The 20,411-nt window shown below is 41.0% G+C and overlaps 1 long non-coding RNA gene across 1 annotated transcript; it reads right to left on the reverse strand.

Moving 5' to 3' along the window:
- Nucleotides 1-16,261: 16,261 nt before the first annotated feature.
- LOC110805248 (uncharacterized) lies at nucleotides 16,262-20,411 on the reverse strand. The gene is made up of 4 exons (XR_002537950.2): nucleotides 20,256-20,411; nucleotides 20,054-20,147; nucleotides 18,250-18,303; nucleotides 16,262-16,632 (listed from the first exon to the last, which is right to left on the reverse strand). It is a non-coding gene; the product is annotated as an uncharacterized lncRNA (long non-coding RNA).

Here is a 20,411-nt window from a genome sequence, read left to right on the forward strand (position 1 = left end):
TTACCATCTTCTTTGCAGCCTCAGTTGTTGAAATGGAACCTTGGAAATGTGAGGGTTCGACCTTGTTGGTCAATGAACCCCCTCTCCTATTTTTCTTGGCCCGCTCAGATCTTTTCTTGAATTCATCATCAACATCCACAAACTTCATCATTTCTGCATGCACTTCATCAGGCATCCAAGCTGGCTTCCTTCCACTCATTCTTTTTGTGACCTGGTAGTGCATGTCCCTGACTCGTTTGAATGCATTTGCATGGTAATCATGCACAGCAAGGTGATCAAACTCAGGCAACCATTTATAGGTTCTCTACACAAAAGAAAATAAAAGAAAGGATCTTTTGTTATGTTACAATTATAACAAGTTGATAGATTAAAAGTGATACATTAAATGATATAAAAATGAATAAACCTTGAACAAGGTGAACCAATGCTCTTTTGTATCCTTGTCAACTTGGGTGTAACACGTCCAAGGACTCTTGAAATATTTCTGGATGACGTTAGTAATATCCCGGGAAATGGAGCTATGATCAAACCTTAGATAGGGAAATAGGAAAAAACACAAGTAATGTTAGTTTACAAATTCCTTACATGAGATAAAATAATTTAAATGTAACTCTAAGTCTTACCAAAGTTCACCCGGTGCCATCCAAATCACTCCAGTATTCTCAGATTCTTCATATTCTTGTGAATCAGGAACCAACTCTTGAGAGTCTGGACCTTGAGTTTCATCATCATCAAAGGTATCCTGTGTGTGTTGGGTGACCCGTGGACCAGCTCCAAGGCCACCTGAACGACCACCTCCATGGCCACCTCCATGGCCACCTCCAAGGCCACCTTCACGACCACCACGTGCACCTAAACGATTGCGGATGGTTGAATTTTCTCCTCGATATGACATCTAATAACAAACAACAAACAACTACATTTGATATAAACAACAAAATTAGGGTTTGGAAAATTAAATCATTATATCATGACAAATTAAGACCAACAACTCCAGGATCTACAAGCATACATCAATTAAGTACTACCTGACTGCGGCAACAAACTGCCAAGAGAAGCAGCATTAACACCACCTCCCACTAAATTTCACCAACCCCAGCAGCATCCGCATATTCCGATGAGCACACAAGGCTGGGTGAGCACACAAATAATGAAATTATAAACAACTTCTTTCACCAAAACAAGTTCATTCTAACACTTGTAAGTTTTTATCAACTTGACTTGCAAGGATCTTATTCAGATGAATTATCTGTTGATGCCTCAAAAATAACTTGTCAAAAGTTCCTACACTTGTAAGTTTTTATCAACTTGACTTGCAAGGATCACACAACCATGCAGCCAAAACCCCTAAAGAAAGAAAATATTGAGCTAAAACAATGTTCCAATCAAGAGACTGGCGGGATAATAGTTAAGGAATTAGAGCTTTTTTAACAGTAAACTAACCCTTGGTTATGCGAAATCATGCAGTTATACACAATCATCAAACTTGTATGACATTAAGCGAAATCAAACTTGTACAACTTCTTTCACCAAAACAAGTTCATTCTAACATTCTGCTCTACCTATCTATCTTCATTCTAAGCTTTTTACAAATAATCAAATTATACAAAAAACCCAAAGCCATAAATCTACACATAGACCAGATTCTAAAAAGTTAGGGTTTGAACACATTGAACCAAAATCAATAAATCAAAAGGAACAAAGATTACCTGGTTAATTGGGTGTGTCGACGACTCGCGAGAAAGAGTGACAGCGGCGGTGGGTTGCGGCTGGCGGCGGTGGGGATGGGGGTGGGGCTGGCGGCGTCGGTCAGGATTGTTGGCTTCACCCAATTCGGTGGTCGACTTTACCCCAATTCTAAGCTCTGTTCCTTTTTTTTTTCTACAATGTACAATGAGGAGTTCAGTTGGTCGTAGTTGCTATAATTGTTTTTTATAATTTTAACGACCGCTAAACCGGCCGGAATAATTAAATAAGCGGTTGGTAAAATTTTAGGCATTTTTTTGAACTAATCGGATTTTTACTGACTATTAGTGTAGACACCTACTTTTGTCCCCATTCCCGCAAGGGAAATGTTCGATGATGAAAGCGTAAATCTCCACTTGACAACGCATCTCTTATGAAATAAACGAATCTCAATTCCCCTTTTCATTTCACCCGCAACCTGCTATTTATGGAAACCTGCTAAAAATAGTAACTGCCGTAAAAGGTAGCTTCTAAAAGTGGCAAATCATAAAGGATAGAAACCTGTCAGAATTAGGTGTTTCATTCCAACATAAATCCTAAATGAGATAGAAAACTGCGAGAATCCTATTCCTAATATGATTCGGAAATAAGAGTTACGTATTAATTAAAATCCTAACGAGCCTAGAGTTCGTAACGGGCCCAGACGCATTCCGTCATAAAATTGATACGCGCTAAAAGACTCGATTAAATCTCAAACTCTACGGATTTCAGGAATCCGAATCTGACTAAAGAAAACAGCCCAAACCCTATTTTCAACGCCTGGCTCTGGGCGCCGAAATCTTCGGCGCCCAGGCCTGGGCGCTGAAAATACCTAGGTACGTGTTTTTTCCTAATTCTTTGTGGATTAGAAATCTGCAATTCTATCTTTCCACGAACTCCTCCCTATAAATAGACCCCTAAATTCGACGTGAAAGGAATACACACAACACATAATTATATTCTGAGTATTGACTCCAACCCTTAGCCTAAGCCTCTCGCTGCGAAATTGTTCACGCGTTCTGTCGCAATCGATCCATAAATCGAACAGAACGTATCCTGTCCCATAATTGAGATTCGTTAAATAAAAAGGAGAAATAGCAAAGTCAAAGTGGTTAGTTTTCTGAGAACCGTGACGCACCTCTCAAGGGTGCGTCGTAATGTGTCCCTTTTCGATGATTTAACTGCTTTCCTCGCCCTTTTTATGAACTGTTAAACTAACTAAATCTGATTGTTCTATCACGCCTAACAAATATAATATTTTTGGGAAATCGGATTATCATGCTAGGTCCCTTAATGCTATTTAAATCACATAATCACGATCGAATTAGTATTATATGTTGCATATTGCTAAAATCAATTCAGATTAGTTTAATAGTTAACGCATGTCCCTTCAATTATTTATGTTGAGCTAGTAAGGATATCCTGCCTCTGGAGTTATCGACGAGCGAAGTACTCCTCTCGGTAGTTACAGTCCCCCGAACCCTCAATCTCTACCTTGCGGGTGTATGTTGAGAGATCCCCACACTAGGAATCACAAGGGAACCTACGGCCGTCGTGGTCAAACATAATTGCACTCCCTTTATGTCACGATAACCGGGTTTTGTCAGTTTTTCTCATTGTCGTTAAAAACTGAATGGCGACTCCTATATTACTAGTCAATTGGGTGTAAACTCACAGGAAATTCAATTACACTTGATTGAATAAAAAGAATCGTCACACCCACGAGGGACGAGGTCACGCATTAGCCTCGTGCTTTTTCGACCCCCTCACAGTGGCGACTCCACTGGGGATAGTGAAGGAAATACTCGTGCTTGTAGGTAATCAAAATAGCCGAAGGGTGAAATGATCCTACCCCGCGTTTATTTCCCCATCAAGTTGGGACGACCTGAAAATCAGCATATTAATGTGAACGGGCAGAACCGCATAAAGAATCTCGGCTCCCTCGGGAGTTGGGACTAAGGATACCTTTTTTCGCCAATAGGGGGGTGCATACGCCGCGCATGTTTCCCACTCGGTACTTGTGCAGGTAGTACACCTATCCCGAACCCAATCGCTCGCCCATTAGGTCCCTCTCGCCTGCATGCCCCCTTGGCTTGCACTTGCGGGTTGGCCTTTTGGGCGAAATTCGTCTGTTGAAGACACTACCTCGACCGGGGCATGTGTTGGATCTACGATAGAAGCGGTACCAAGCCAGGCGCAAATAAACTACCCATAGAAGCCTATCATAAACTACGTGGCATATTTAATTTTCAAATCCGTGTTTGTAATGTAGTTATGTGTAGCGAAATATGTGATTGTGTGTGACAAACTATCCTAGAAAACCAACGACCTTAAAAATTGCCCAAACATTCATAGACTAATTTGCCAAAGAGTTATACTGAAACACGTGTTCCGCAAACCCGAATGATCGCCACAAAATAAGCGACGCTCGCGATGGCCTGTAACGAATCCCACAAACGCTGTTACGCGTAAAGGACGTTATTAGGCAAGCACGCAAATCGAAGTCGCATAAACAGAAGACAGAAAACGAGAACCAGCCAGGGACGCATTTTCAACGCCCCTGGCTGGGCGCCAGAATTTCTCACGCCCCTCGCTGGGCGCTGAAGTTGCTGCTTGGCCTTCTGGTCAGGCGCAGCAGCCTCGGTGCCCGCGCGAAAGGAAAATACGTAGCACAAAAAAATGTTCATAAAAAGAATTGCTACGAGCGAATAAGAAAAGCACTCGATTTCAAAAGCGACTCGCAAAAAATTAATAACGCTTTGTGTCGTTGTTAGGCCTCCTACGACGACAATACCCGGCACCAAAACCGAACGTGCTAATAACTATGAATGTCGCACGGGCAAGTGTTTCGAAAATCCAAAGAATGACCAAAATAAATAAATAAAACCCAAAAGTGTACCGACAAAAGAAAGAGTGAAAAACCAATTTAGAGAGTCGAAGTCTAGACTAAGTAATGCTTGAAACTTTGGGAACCTAAACTTTCGCTTATCTTATGCCTAGGACTGGTCCTGCCACTTGGTGCCGATCAGGGAATCAACGGTTAGTGCGTCTCGAAGATACATCGCCAACACCAGGTTTAGTAACTCCGAGCTCCGTCCGACGTCCCTCATTTCAAGGATCTCCGCTTCCCCAACCTCAATTCGCACCTTCAAACATGTCCATCGAAGATTTGCGAGACCAGATGGTCTAAATGACCCAACTTATGGGCCTACTGAAAATGGAAAATGAAGCTTTAGCGGCTGCGCAAGCCAAAAATGACCTCGATAACGAGAAGAGGATTGAAAAAAATGGTCCTACAGCAAACCATGGGGAGCAAATACTTCTCTCTCGATCCTGAACCTTTTCCTGGCAAATTACCAGAAAAGTTCAGTTCATCTGACTTACCAAAGTTCAAGGCCACGGACAACCCCTGTGATCATCTACTGAGCTTTGTGAACACCATGAACTTGAAAGGCGTGGACAAGTCCATGTACTTACCTGCCTTTCCTTTGTCCTTGGAACCTGTGCCGCTCAAGTGGTACTATCACCAGGACCCTAAGCTCTTCCCCACTTGGGAAGACTTTGTCAATGTCTTCATCAAGCAATACTCGTCGAACATGGATTTCCAAGTCACCATGCGCGAGCTGGAAGTTCTCTTCCAAAAGAAAAATGAGGGTTTCACAACCTACTTTGCTAGATGGAGGGACCAGGCGGCCCAGCTAATCAATAGGCCTCCCGAAACAGAATTGGTCCAAAAATTCATTGACAGCCTGGACCCGGCTTACAGACAACACCTTAGGTACCTGGGACTCGACACTTTCAAAAGAGTTTATGATGTGGGAATAAAGATCGAGGACGACCTCGCCAAAACCATACAGAACAAACCCACATATAAGACCAACACCTATAATCGGGGTAACACATCCCAAGCCCAAGAAGTCCATGCTGTAGAAAAGACTCCCGCCCGAAGAAACTCTGCAAGATGGGTCCGAGACCGAAAGTTTGCCCCACTCGGGTCAACTTTGGTACAAACCTTTGAAAGACTAACCAATCAAGGAAAGTTGAGACCTATAGGCCCCACCCGTGACCCTCCTGTCAAAAGAAAATATTGGGTCGAAGGTACTTACTGTAAATTCCATCAAGGAAATGGGCATGACATTGAAAACTGCTGGAATCTAAAACATATGATCCAGGACATGATAGAGGATGAAGTGATACCTCTCCCTAACGTTGGCAAACCCAACAACAACAAGAGCCCACTCGGCTCTTGTCACATCTCTCTCGACCAACCAGAGAATTTCGACCCCACGGTGTATATTACACCTCAAGGTGCACCACTCGCTGTGGTCCCTATGGATCGAATCGAGAGGGAAGTGTGCGGTGTGTGGAACGATGATGCTGAAGATATTTACCTATCTCAAGTCTCGGGCCAGGACTTCTTCACTGAAACTTGGCCCGGGTATGCTCTCATTGACACCACCCCTCAGGAGCCTGAGGTCGACAACCTCACCCGATCCGGAAGAATATACCAACCGGATATTCACCCACCTCCTATGGACGACATCCCGGTTAGGCAAACTCCTGAGAATAGACGGCACGCCACCGTCGCGGAAGTCATTGAAAATCCTCTCCTGAAACAACTAAAAAGAACCAAGGCCGAGATTACCATCTGGGATCTTATGTGTACTTCAAAGGAACATCGCGAAAAGCTTATTCGCTCACTTGACCTCATCTCAGTACCTACAGATATCACACCTGACTCATTGGTTAGCCATGTCACGAGAGATGCCGGAGAAAAGGCCATAGTTTTGACCGATAAAGACTTACCCAAAGAGGGGGGTGCTCACAATAAAGCCCTTTACCTAGTGGTTGGATGCAAAGGACAAAACATCCCCCTAGCACTCGTAGATAATGGTTCGGCGGTTAACGTCTGCCCATTGCGAACCGCCCATTGCTTGGGGCTAGGAAACGATGACTTCCAAACCTCCATACAAGGGGTACGAGTTTATGATAACTCCCGAAGGCCTGTATTGGGAAAAATCAACCTTGCCATACAAACCGGGCATGTGGCACGCACCACGGAGTTTCAAATAATCGACATCAAGCCCACTTTCAACCTCCTCTTGGGGGCGACCTTGGCTCCATGACTTAGGAGGTGTGGCTTCTACCTTGCACCAAATGGTTAAACTTAACCATAACGGGGTAATACTAGAAATCCGCGCCCCTCCTCTCGACGTCAGTTGTACTATGGTTGCAACGGCTGAAAGTGCAGACGACCTTTATGGGTTTCAAATGGAAGAAACAATCCAGTTCATCGAAGATTATGATCTAGCATTCCTAGACCCGCATGCATCCCGAGTCATCCCTAGAATGCTGTTAGCTCAAGGTTATTTCCCAGAAACCCCATTGGGCATAAGGAAGAAGGCATACACATTCCATCCTTTTCCCAACAAATCTACTCCCTTTGGCTTAGGTTATGAACCAACGGAGGAAGATATTGCTGACCGCCTATCTAGGCTACGCCTTAACAAAGCCAAACAAACCACCCTCCTTCCCCCATATCAAAGGACCCTTAACGGGATGTTCGTTCGGGAAGGAGAAGAACACCCATGCTGTGATTTCCCTGAACCCTTCGTTCAGGATGGCTTGCTAAAACCCGGATTTGAAATTTTCCATGACTGCCACACCTTGGATGAGGCACCCCACCTCGCCCAGACTAAAACAGCTGAAATATTGGACAACCAGGCTCTATGGACATTGTTTAACGAATCGAGGCCTATGGAGAACGAGACTGTGATGACTACCCTAGCTTTACAAGATGAAGGTTTCGATCCAACCCGGTTAATCTCTCCTGCATCAACGCTAGAAGAGGTCGAGAACGGATGGGTGAAGACATATCAGTGGGTCAATGCAAAAGGAATGGAATTCAAGATGAGTACCGGTGAAGGACCGAAGTTTTATCAGACTAAACCCCAGGCTTGAGCCACGTAGAGCACCATTAGTAAAAAGCGCCTAGTAGTTCTTTAGATTGATAGAAAAAAAAAAATAGAGACTTTAGAAGGTCCTAAGGCCGCTTAGAATATAGGTCAGTTTTATTTCAGTGTGTTTTCCTTACTTTCCGAATCAATAAAGGCGTAATATTTCTCCTAAAAATTTTATTCTAACACTAAATAAACACCAAATGTACTTGCAAAATACAAAAATAAAGAGGCGGCCCACTATAGGCCCAACAAACAAAGCCCACTCGGTTTTGTAATAGTGCCATGGAAACCAATTCCCGAAACCCACAAAATAAACCACACTATCCCATTCATATCCCCAAAACCTAAAAAGCCAACCAGTGTCATCATAAGAGCCAATCCATGCAACCCAAAATCAAAGGAAATCAAAAATCCAAAACAATGCAAATGTTACCAAAAAAACCAGATTCATAAAACATAGATTCCATCATACCCTTCACTAACAACCCACCTCCAAAGCCTACACAAAGATCTTCATAAATTCCGCACCCTAACTCCATTTTCAAAACTGTTTTGAGTCACCAATAGAAAAAATTAATCTGGACAAAAATGCGTTTCACGCTAACAGTAAAAAAAGCCTCCAAAATAGCCTCAAAATTAACTTTAAATACGAAGCAAAATATCAAGGCACAAAAAAAAAAGAAATAGAAATAAACGCAAGAACATGTGAAGCAAAGCGTCAAAAATTGACCGCCTAAGTCATTTTCAGCGCCTAGGGCTGGGCGCCGGAATTTCTGACGCCCCAGCCTGGGCGTTGAAACTCTCTGCCTGCCAAAAGTTTTCTTTTCAGAAGTGCTCGTCGTTTTATCCACACACAACGGAAAAATAACGAACACTTGGGGGGTATAGTACGTATCCAAATAGGCTTACCAACCAAAAATATAGCCATACAAATTAGTCGAATTTCGAATTTCATATTTTACACGACTTATGGCAAAAAAAAAATGGCAGATGAAAATAATGATAATACTTCACTCATTTGACCGACTAAGTAATATGTTTCCACCTCAGGGCATATCTACCGAAATCCGGCATACTAGAACTAATTCAAAAGCTAGAACTACGCGCGACCTGATTCTGACAAGATACGTAGGCAATCCTTACCAAGGATTAGGTCCAAATAATAAAAAAAAAATTCTTTGTGCAAAAAAGTGTTAGACATATAAAATACATAAAAAAGAGGATAAACAAAAATAAATGAAAACTAAAAATACGCCTTTATTAAAATATAATAAGAAGGAAACCAGAGTGCTAAAAATAAAAACAAACACGACTGAAATAAATAGAGGGCACCTACACCCTAGCAAGAACTACACTACTCTAGTTCTTCTGGATCATCAAATAAAGTCTTGTAGAGGGCAATATTCGTAGGATCCACTCCCACAGTCCTCTGCGCTGCCCCAATGTCAATCTCCATGAGAACCGGCTCCTGGACACTAACTTCCAAAGATGCCAAGGCTTCAGAAACGTTCTCAGTTATAGCCCGCTCAACCTCGAGGGCACAGGCAATGGTGGGAGAAGGATTATTATCATCAATTAGACTAGCCACTGTTTCTACAGGCGGCTGAGCCTTCCTAACCCATACATTGTTCCGGCGATGATCTTCGCGAGAGCTTGCATTTCTTTTAACAACAGCAGGCCCCTTCATGTTAGGCATCTTTTTAGGCCTGAAACTGGAACGGGGAGGAACTTCCTTTCGCTTTCGATCAGGACGAGCTTTCACAGTCTTAACACTATAGGTACGAGGTTTGGCAGAATCAGGACCCTCATACTTAACACGAATACGAGGTATCAAAAGCTCAGCCGGCTCCCCATTACGAGCCTCGGTCCTCACATCTTTGTCATCGGAGCTCATCCACAACTTGTAGTTTTCAAAAAGACCCACAAAGCCATTTGTAGCTACGGCCCAACGCGGGAGACCATCATAATACTTGGCCCACGCTAGGACCCGTGTTTGTGAAAAGGCCGCTACCTTAGGTGGTACCGTATCAGAAAAGGGGATAGTCTGCCTTAAACCATATTGACGCATGACTCGGTAAGGGAAAATATAAATGGGACGATATAGCCCCAACAAAGAAACATAAACCGATACATCAGACCCCTCTGTCATAGTAGTCAAACCCCACCATGGTACCACCCACTTAACAGAACAAATGCCATAAGTAAAAAAGGAGGTCCATTCGGCCTCGTCCTGGCCTTGGTGCAGTATTTTCGGTTACCCAAGGCTATAGGGCGATAGTGTTTAGGATCGGCAGGAGCTTCCAAAAGTCTAAGCCGTTCCGCAAGCCAAATCTACAAAACAGGCACGATCGAATGGTCCCTGGAGCGCAGTTTCAACGCCTAGGACCAGGCGCCAAAAACTCCAGCGCCCAGCCTTGGGCGCTGAAACTCAGCCCCAGGCAAAAAAAAATATGTGCAAAAGGGACGTATACGTGCGCAAGGAAAAATCGATCACCTGCAGTAATAGGGGGCTTCCCTTAAAATGTTCAGATTTGGCATCCTTCTTCAGCTCGTCCGCACTCAGCAAAGTCTCGGCAACAACCAACGGCATGATAGAATAGCAACTTTCCATCTGGCTAATCAAGGGGATCAACCTCATGTCACCGAACTCACCATTGTTATTCGATAGCAAATAATGATTCAACAAGTAAAATACAAGGGCTCGAATATTCAATTTCTGCTCGGTCATATTTTTACTAGGCCTAAAGTGATGTTTTACAAGTTTTGCCAAGTTAACCTTATCATCTACAACAATTTCAGCAAACATGTTATCATCTAGCCCTAGGAAAGCCCTTATGGTTGTTTTACCCTCTTCAATAGTGCCAGGGGTAACAGGAGTAGCATTAGTAGGATAACCAAGGATCGCAGCAAATTCATCAGGCAAAGGACATATTTTGTTGCCCCGAAAGGCAAAAACATGATGATCGGAGTCCCAAAAGCTTAGGGCAGCATGCAGAAAGGTATAATCAATACTAATTTGTTGTAAGCCTAAAAGTGCCTCTAAGTGGTATTCTTTTAACAAAGCTTTTTCTGTGGGAGTAAGGGCCCGTAACCAACGCCTAACAGTCCGTTGGAGTGAGAAAGTAGGGATCGACATGAAAAAAGCAATGAATAATTAAAGCACAACAAAAAGAAAAGAAAGAATTTGAGGGTAGTAGAAAATAGGGACGTATCTAGCCCCTATATATAGCTGAACGCACCCGATGAAATCCTGATCCCATTCGGAAACGTGTTAGGAAATCCGAAAGTCAAATGTTACCAGGAAAGGACATTTAGCGCCCACGGCTGGGCGCCGAAATGTTTAACGCCGGGCCTTGGGCGCTGAAAATGCAGCCCAAGGCCTAGATTTCACAAAACACGGAACAGGAAAGGACTTAAGACCGTGTTGCTAAACACGAGGCCCTATTGCAAGTAGGATCAAGCCCAAAGCATCTTTAGCTCCCAAATAAGCAAGAAAAAAAATATATAAATAAAACTTGGTCGAAACTTAGACTCGTCTCAGAAAATGCTTATGTACACTTTTCAAAAAAAAAAGCAAGTTAAATATCATGGTCATTCTTCGAAATACCAAAAATATGTGTCGTCAAGTCATTGGTTTTCCAAATAAAAAATATTTGTCTGTCAAAGGGTTAATCCGGGCCAAGCTAAAACCGGATGTCGCCTGAAAACTAAAGTCGCACTCCACGGCTTCGCTAAAGTAGCACACTACTGTAGAAGGTCGCTCGCACATACGAGCATGACCCCAAACATGATTACAAGATGCGAAAAACAACCGACGAGCCCCAGTGCTTGGGGGCTCGCAAAAAAAATAGACTCCAACGAGGAGCGCGCGATCAAAATCACATTCCCAGACTGCGCCATACACCATATCATGTTTGATATCTCAAAAAAGAACAACAATAGGTTCGACCTCATCGAAAGGACGTCACTGACACTTGTGCACGGTCCTCTGATCAAAGACCAAGTCGAGCTGTAAAGAGTAGCTCAAAAATCACGAAAGCGGACGGTCGCAAGACAAAGATCCGTCTGAACACGTTGTCAGCCCACGTTCAGGTTACAACTAAATTCGAGCACCCCTCGAAAGAATTCGCTCTTGCAAGAATGAATAAAAAGAAATTCTCAAAAGAAATCACAAAGAACCAAAACTTGCCCATCTTCAGCCGGCAAGATCGCGTCACAAACCGCGCGAGTTCCCAAATCGAAAAGAAAACGAATTCAGGGACGTCCACCCTCAGCGGACAGGGCTCGCCCACCCTCAGCGGGCGGGGTCTGCGTCACTAGCCGCGCAGGTCCTCAGTTTTCGAAAAAATAAAGTCTTCAAAATTAAGACAGGCTCGCCATCTTCAGCCGGCGGGGTCTACGTCACAAACCGCGTAGGTCCTTATTTTCAAAAAAGCAAAACAAATTTCAAAATAGATTCGTCCACTTCTATCGGACGGGGTGTCCACCCTTAGCGGACAAGGTTCGCCATCTTTAGCCGGCGGGGTCTACGCCACAAACCGCGTAGGTCCTTATTTTCAAATTTCAAAAACAGATTCGTCCACTTCTATCGGACGGGGTGTCCACCCTTAGCGAACAGGCTCGCCATCTTTAGCCGGCGGGGTCTGCGCCATTAAAACCGCGCAGGTCCTTAGTCGCTGCAGCGATAACTTTTACTGGATTTTCCTTCGTTTTACGTCCTATAAAAACAAGGGTGCTGGATTTTCCTTCGTTTTACGTCCTATAAAAACAAGGGTGCTGGATTTTCCTTCGTTTTACGTCCTATAAAAACAAGGGGGTTTTCTCTTTTAGCTAGCCCTGAAAATGAGAATCTTTAAAAAACATTTTTACCTCGTGATTGGGCTTGGCCAGGCCCAATTACACTTTACAGCTTTGATTTCGAAAAACTCTGTAGCTACTCCCAATGACAAAGAAAGGGAGTTTTTACGCACCTTTAGATCCTTCCAATGACAAAGTGAGGAAGTTTCTATACTATCAGTTGACAAGTCCCAATGACAAGTGAGGGATATATCGACACTTCAAGTGATGACCCTTAAGTCAAATGTTATCACTCGGGGGCTCGTGAGACCCTCGCAAAACAGGTTACAATACACCATGGCTTGTGTGACGCACTCCGTCTAATACTTTGACCATCCTCTTACTCCAAGACTCAGTCAAAGTGGGGGCTAACTGTAGACACCTACTTTTGTCCCCATTCCCGCAAGGGAAAGGTTCGATGATGAAAGCGTAAATCTCCACTTGACAATGCATCTCCTATGAAATAAACGAATCTCAATTCCCCTTTTCATTTCACCCGCAACCTGCTTTTTATGGAAACCTGCTAAAAATAGTAACTGTCGTAAAAGGTAGCTTCTAAAAGTGGCAAATCATAAAGGATAGAAACCTGTCATAATTAGGTGTTGCATTCCAACATAAATCCTAAATGAGATAGAAAACTGCGAGAATCCTATTCCTAATATGATTCGTAAATAAGAGTTACGTATTGATTAAAATCCTAACGAGCCTAGAGTTCGTAACGGGCCCAGACGCATTCCGTCATAAAATTGATACGCGCTAAAAGACTCGATTAAATCTCAAACTCTACGGATTTCAGGAATCCGAATCTGACTAAAGAAAACAGCCCATACCCTATTTTCAACGCCTGGCTCTGGGCGCCGAAATCTTCGGCGCCCAGGCCTGGGTGCTGAAAATACCTGGGTACGTGTTTTTTCCTAATTCTTTGTGGATTAGAACTCTGCAATTCTATCTTTCCACGAACTCCTCCCTATAAATAGACCCCTAAATTCGACGTGAAAGGAACACACACAACACATAATTATATTATGAGTATTGACTCCAACCCTTAGCCTAAGCCTCTCGCTGCGAAATTGTTCACGCGTTCTGTCGCAATCGATCCATAAATCGAACAGAACGTATCCTGTCCCATAATTGAGATTCGTTAAATAAAAAGGAGAAATAGCAAAGTCAAAGTGGTTAGTTTTCTGAGAACCGTGACGCACCTCTCAAGGGTGCGTCGTAATGTGTCCCTTTTCGATGATTTAACTGCTTTCCTCGCCCTTTTTATGAACTGTTAAACTAACTAAATCTGATTGTTCTATCACGCCTAACAAATATAATATTTTTGGGAAATCGGATTATCATGCTAGGTCCCTTAATGCTATTTAAATCACATAATCACGATCGAATTAGTATTATATGTTGCATATTGCTAAAATCAATTCAGATTAGTTTAATAGTTAACGCATGTCCCTTCAATTATTTATGTTGAGCTAGTAAGGATATCCTGCCTCTGGAGTTATCGACGAGCGAAGTACTCCTCTCGGTAGTTACAGTCCCCCGAACCCTCAATCTCTACCTTGCGGGTGTATGTTGAGAGATCCCCACACTAGGAATCACAAGGGAACCTACGGCCGTCGTGGTCAAACATAATTGCACTCCCTTTATGTCACGATAACCGGGTTTTGTCAGTTTTTCTCATTGTCGTTAAAAACTGAATGGCGACTCCTATATTACTAGTCAATTGGGTGTAAACTCACAGGAAATCCTATATTACACTTGATTGAATAAAAAGAATCGTCACACCCACGAGGGACGAGGTCACACATTAGCCTCGTGCTTTTTCGACCCCCTCACAATTAGTTAGTCGGAAAGCATGGAAAAGCAGTCGCTAATTTGTCGACAGCTAAAAAAACAGTCGGTAAATTTATAAAATAACGACCGCTTCTTCATCGGTCGGTAATTTACCGACTGCTTTAATTTTGGTCGATAAATTTAGTTTTACCAACCACTTTTGGCGGTCGATAATTTTAGTCGCTAATCAAGCGCTTTCTTGTAGTGAGAGACAACACGTGTTAAATGAAACTACTCATATCACGCTTAGGTATCTGCAACTGACCTAAGACTTCTGAAGACCACTACCAAACATTCCTTACTAGGAAACAACTAGCAAGTAATTTCATTATGTACACGTTCTTATATAAGGTGCTACACAAAAATACAATTTGAAAATCTCTTTGAACTTCAATCATACATGAACCTATGTTGATGCAAATAGACCCCTAAGTTAGAAAAACTTAGTCACAAGAGATACATAATATGTGGTCAATACTAAAGCTAGAGTGAATCCTCTAAAAACACAAATTGCACTGATCTTAGCCTTTTACGAACTCTTACCTTCCAACTCACACCTGAGAGAAACTTAGTAATCAATCCTGCTAAGATTGGACAAGCTTGAGCTAACATGTCTTAAATAAAAGACTCACAATCACCTTTATATTACAACACTCATCCAACTAGTCCCAACTAATGCACATGACCTCTTAGGATGATTTATGAAAGTTATCCATTACTTCTCGAAGACACCCCATGAACTTCACTGGTCCCTCATAACTTCTTCAAAACAAAATAGAAGAGAGTATCGATTTCACTAGTTGTGCTCTTACCTTTTTGCTACACCCCAGTAAAACTGACTCATCCAACAAATTAGAAATTAATGAAAGCAAAGCGAAATTAATAGCAATGAGTGAAATAAATGTAACTTTATCATATCTGATTGTTAATCAAACGATGACTTTACCAGATCCACAATTAGTGAAATCATTCAATTCAAATAAATGAAAAGACATGCAATATGCAAATCATCTTATACAATATCCACAACATTACAATATATCACAAGTATACAACCTAGGTTCATTGTGGCCCACAACAAGGTTAAAGGTCTCACCTAAGTTGTACACCCCCACAGTTTCAAGAACTCGTGATAATAAACATAACCTTAAAAGGACACATCTAGCAGAAACCACTTCAAGTGAGAGAAAATATTAACCTTATAAAGAATTAAACCAACTGCATACCCCACACATGGTGAAATTACCCAAATTCAAAAGATGCATCACAAAGGCAAACAAGTCTCTCCAAATTAATTGACCTCACCCTTTGGTCTCATTCACTTTTGTTGCAGGGTCTCTTACAAACAAAACCACAAGGAAGATACTCAACTCAACACCCTCGCCAACGAGAGTCAAACTAACTTACTTGTTAGTCTCGAACACTAGCTTCACCCCCTCAAAGCTTAACAAAGGAGCTAATTAAGATAAGCACAAAAGGGGTCACTTAATAATAATACACTACTACAATTTCCGTGTTATGGCGACGCGTTTTCAGCTCTTTAGCGACGCCAAAAGGCGTCGAGAAAACAGGCCTCGACGCCTATCATTATCGTCGTGAAAATGATAGTCGAGAATTCGCGACACCATTAGGCGTCGACAATTGGGACGCCCTGCATTGTCCAGATAATTCTTAGGGAACGTCTTGATTTTGTATTATGCGTCGACAATTGCGACGACTTTCGATGTCCCGAAAATTATCAAGGCGTCGAGATTCTCGACGCCTTCTAGTGTCTTGAAATTAGTTCTAGGCGTCGAGAAACAAAAAACTAAACATGGATCAAAAAAGTATGTCGACGCCTTTCTGGGTCTTTATACTAGACATTATTTGTCGCCCACATTTGTTCTCGACGCTAAGGTATCCAAAGCTTTTGTTAAAACCCATAGTACATTCATGTTACTAATTAATTAGGATCTAGCAATAAGTACGGTACAAATTCACATTACTAATTAACTAGGATCTAGCTATATACTTATTTAAAAATGATGGTTCATAGTAGCTAAATAAAACTAAAGCCTAGAAAACTAAAAACCATAGTAAAAGAAACTAAAGCCTAGAAAACTAAAATCCATAGTAAAAGAAACTAATCCTAGAAAAACTAAAATTCATAGTAAAATAAACTAAAGCCTAGAATAACCAACTAGGATATAGACGATTGTTTGTAGTACGTAGCTAATATGAAGCTCAAGTGTCCCAGGCTTCTTCATTCTTTCGTTGCACCTTTATCACGTTGGACGGCCTTCAAAGAAAAATGCAAAATGTAATAAGTACAAATAAAATGTAACAAGTGCACAAGGTAAAGAAAAGAGGTAGAATAATATAGGCAAACCAAAATGTAACAAGTACAAAGAGCAGTTGCAGTTTCAGAAGGTGTTGAATGCAACTGAATAATTGACTAATTGAGCTGGCTGACTAGATGAATGCAGGACAAATTCTGCAGCCATTTCTGTAACTAAACATCATAATGTATATACGGATGTTGTTCAGAACAGTTGCAGTTTAAAAAGGTGTTGACACCAAGGTTCAGTTTTCCAACTACTGTTCCGGAAGAACAAAATTTGTTGATAACATAAGTTTGGATAGAGAAGTGAGGTTCATTCACATTGATTCTTTAAAGCTAGTGACTGCTCCTACCTCCATTACTCTTTACCCACTATTGAATCTGCAGCTCTAGAAGAGAGCTGCCAGCTTCATGAAACCATAAAAGAACTTCAAGCAATTGTTGTCCAATTAGAAGAGCAACTAAAAGCATATAGAGGAAAAGAGGATGCTTAAAACGCTGATATTGAAAATATATCAAAACAAAAGGTCAGTCTTTTCCCCCCCAGTTTATAAGCTTGGTTTTTTCCTGAATTCCGCAGCAGGAAAAACTCCAGTTCTCTAGGAAGCACCACGACCACCACCACCAACAACAACAACAAATCCTAGTTCTCTGGAAAGCGCCTCACACGACATTTAACAAGCAACATATAACCTATTAGATCATAGACTGCAAAGACAATCTACTTGTCAAGGCGGTCAGTGTCTGGACGACAGAGTTTCAAATCGGTTTTTCAGGTGGTTTTTCTGGCCTACCGACTTTCCAGCACCTACTATATGAATTGCTATTCCGGAGATCAACACCAGGTAGTTAAGTCATCAGAAACTGCACTACAGTAGGTTAGGGAGATAGGGTAACGGGTGTTAAAGAGGAAATACCTAGCATTTTCCTACTGCCTTACAACCAATATACAAATAAAGTAATCCGCAATTCTAACTTTATTCACTAATTACTTGGAGGAAATTTATCAGTCGTATCTGCTGCTTAATAAAAATAATTTTTTTATTTTATACAGACAAGCTCATATTCAGAAACATATCATTTCTGATCACACCATGTAAAATGACAAACTGCTGAATGAGGACCTTCATTCAAATAGTCTAGCTCTATTGGAAGTTAGGAATTTAGCTTGGTCCTAAAGAAAAATGTGACACGGATAACATGTTTCTTGAATAAAACGAGGGCCTTAGAAGTTGTCTATTGGAGGTAAATGGTTCGTGTCAATTGGTTAAAACTGGTTGTCTCATCCGTCTAAACCAATACAGCACGGTCTATAATAGAATAGCTTAATTAGGCAGTCACGATCTTCATCATGGGAGTCCGACGGAGAAACAATTTCAAGGATTATTAACTAGTAGAAACTGAAACTGAATAAGGCAGGGGAGAAAAAGGAACACAAGTACACAAACATTTCATCAAACACATTGCAATAAACACGTATAATCAGACAATAATTACTTAGTCAAAACATGTCATATATCTATCAAATACATTCAGTACCGGTTAAACAGATCAACACGGAACACAAAAACTTACTTTGTTTCTCAAATACTGTGGATATGTTGACAAGGATTCAATCAGAGCATGCTCCTGTCATGTAAACATGAAATACTGTTAGACCCCAAAGAAATTATTAACTAATGAATGGTAATTACCAATTATTAACTAATCATGCCCATGTTCGCAACTATAGAACATAAGAAGAAAGCTACAACAAGGGAAAAAATTATTGAAAAGCATACTTGCAGAGTTGCAGCCGATTTGATGACATACAAGATACTTAAACTTTAGAAGAAAAATCAGTGGTAATAGTACACCAATTATCAACAAGGCATACAGACAGCATAAGGATCAGTCAGAAACTTGGATTACTAGTGATGTACATACAGTTTCAAACTCCCTTTCAGATTGAAATTTTTTAAATGCCTAGTTTTATGTTGCTAACAAGTTGCGTCTTGTATGTTCTGTGTTGCAGAAGTAGCCTTAAACATTACTGATCCTTCTGATGGGTTTGAGTATGTACACTACATTGTTCAGCAACGTCCACATAGTATTTCTGCCTGGAATAGCTATTACCGATTAGTCTTAAGGAACATAATACCATCATATTTCTCTTAAAACGTGGCGTCCCTGTTTATTTGGATTTCAAGCTGTAATCCTATTGATTTTATAAATAGGCTTGAACGACAGAATTATACTATGAGGTCTATAGTTCATTTTAATGTCTTCGATGATTGTTGTTTAAATTGAGATTATTTAGGGTGTATTATTTAAGTTAAGCTAATATGGTTCCTATAAGTCTCTTCTGATAAGTTTAATTTAACTAGTTCCAACATGTTCATATAAATTAAATTCAGTTGAATAGAACACACCTTTAGTGAAATTTTAAGTCTCTTCCTTGCAAACTTCCTCTCGTTTTTTTGATCTCTCATTCTGTTTTTTAGCACCTGCCCTATATCAATGGTTCTCAAATTCAACAATGTTATAAACTATGTTATGGCCTTTATCTCTCATTCTAATTTTTGGCACCTGTTGTTTATCTCTCATTCTGTTGCAAATATACACGATAGTGTCTTTATGGTCTGTCTTTTCTGTCAATAATATAGGTTCAAAACTTTCTAGTAGCAACATCAGACATCTCCTTGTACCCTGAATTCTCCTCAGATACTAACTATACCTAAAAGGGACAAAAGGCAACAAGAAGGAAGAAAAAGATAGTTGGCCAAGTATTCTAAATTTATTTTCCACTTATTTGTTAAGTTACATAATTGTCCAATTATCATAATCTGAACTCCTGTCTTTCACAGTTCAATTCAGGCAAGCTCAACCAAACATGGTGGGCTGTGAAGAGTCCAGGCAGCCCCAACTCCTAAGTTAATTGTATTGTTCGATCTGTATCTTGTTTTTTGTTGAATGTTGAAAATGGTTAACATATGAGCATAATGGTTATCCTTCATTTCAGGTTCTGCCATTATTGTAGAACACCAATACCTTGACCAACTCTACCCATTTTCCAATAAAAAAAACAACAATGTCCTCCTCCAAACTCTGGTATAAGTATGTTCTAACTCCAAATAACACAACCATTTTGAATCCACCAAAATCTATTCTAAATACGTTCCAACTCTAGAAAATAGCAATTATCAGTCACCCTAACAAAATTCAATTGTGACATACAACTTCAAACTACCAAAACTCAGAAATCTTAGAATCAACACACAAGAAATTATCATCTATATCAGCACAACAAGGAGAAACACATGAATCAAAACAACCAAATTAACCCCAAAACACAAAATAACCCAAAATAGTAGCCGAGAATAATATACTAAATTACTACCTGTGCAACAATACCTCAGAAATTTAGCACAAAATTGAGCAGCATACCCCTTTGAAATCCAGCACATGAAGTGAAATTGAGTCGTTTTTTGCCACTGACTCGTTAGGATGATGAAAGGGAGAAGATGAAGAAACGAAATATCAGATCAAAAAAAAGAATAAGAGGAAATTAACAGCAGATAATTAGAAGAACGTAGACAAACCTGAATATCAATGGCAAAGACACAATTGAGAGTTTCGGATTTGCATAGGAGAAGTTGTTCTTTTGGGAGTTTTCGCTCATTAGGGTTTGAGCGAGAGTGATATGCGTGATGGAACGGTTAAGGAAATTTGTAGTTTTAGCACTCAGTAGAATAGCT

The sequence above is a fragment of the Spinacia oleracea genome, chromosome 4 (genome assembly GCF_020520425.1).
Source record: "Spinacia oleracea cultivar Varoflay chromosome 4, BTI_SOV_V1, whole genome shotgun sequence".
Lineage (NCBI taxonomy): Eukaryota > Viridiplantae > Streptophyta > Magnoliopsida > Caryophyllales > Amaranthaceae > Spinacia > Spinacia oleracea.